The sequence below is a fragment of the Mus pahari genome, chromosome 5, assembly GCF_900095145.1.
Source record: "Mus pahari chromosome 5, PAHARI_EIJ_v1.1, whole genome shotgun sequence".
NCBI lineage: Eukaryota > Metazoa > Chordata > Mammalia > Rodentia > Muridae > Mus > Mus pahari.
In genome coordinates, this window is record NC_034594.1 from 117,522,663 (window position 1) to 117,523,863 (window position 1,201).

Consider the following 1,201-nt stretch of genomic DNA (forward strand, 5'->3'; position numbering starts at 1 on the left):
TATATATATTTGGTTTTTCGAGACAGGGTTTCTCTGTGTAGCCCTGGCTGTCCTGGAACTCACTCTGTAGAACAGGCTGGCCTCGAACTCAGAAATCTGCCTGCTTCTGCCTCTCGAGTGCTGGGCTTAAAGGCATGCGCCACCACGCCTGGCCAAGAGCCATATTTTTAGCAAGTGTCAAGAAATACAGTACTGTTAACTCTATTAACAGTGCTGTATGTTAGATCCCGTACATTAAATATCTAGAACTTTTTTTTTCTTGTATTGTACATGTAACAAGTTACACTGTCAGTAAAATCTTCATATAGCTCTCCTACCCAGGGCAGTAACTATAATGATCTCTGCCAAAATCCTCCTTTTGCTCCTCCTCCTTTGTTTGTTTGTTTGTTTGAGGCTGGGATTCTCTGTTTAGCCAGGAACTAGCTCTGTAAATGAGGCTGGCCTCACACTTGGAGATAGCAATGCCTTTGCTTCTCCAGTCTGGGAGTAAAGATATGCACCACCACCTCCTGGCCCCCAAATCCTCATGCTGTTGAAGTCATCACTGTTGGTCCAAAGCAACTTCTCAAAACAGTGCTACTGACAATCTCCTAAACAGAAGGATTCTGACCTGGTGGGTAAACAGAAGCCTAACTTCTGGTCCTGTTTACCAGGGACCTCCCTTAATCTGCTCCCAAAGGTCAATTACCTTAGACAGACAGATAGACAGACAGAAAGACAGACAGACAGACAGACAGACAGACACACACACACACACACACACACACACACACACAGCCTTGACAGTTTGATTCCTCCAAAATTTTTCCTTCTAGCCATGGAGTGGTTAAGTTGGTGATTTTACTGTGCCCTCTTGCTTACAATCCCAAGTGTGGACAAAAAGTATTTTTATAGCTATCTCAGGAAATACAGGAAGTCGGAAAGTATCAGTCTAGCTCAATGCATTATGCTTATCTCAGGCATAATGTTGTTAGCTCTTGCATTCTGATGTTTTTTAAAAGAGCAACTGCTCACTAAAGATCTCATTTACAGTATATTAAAATTAAATTGTGCAGAAGACATGGTAGTGCATGGTATCCCAGCATTTAAGAGATGGTGCTGCTCCTTTAATCCCAGCACTTGGGAGGCAGAGGCAGGCGGATTTCTGAGTTCGAGGCCAGCCTGGTCTACAGAGTGAGTTCCAGGACAGCCAGGGCTACAC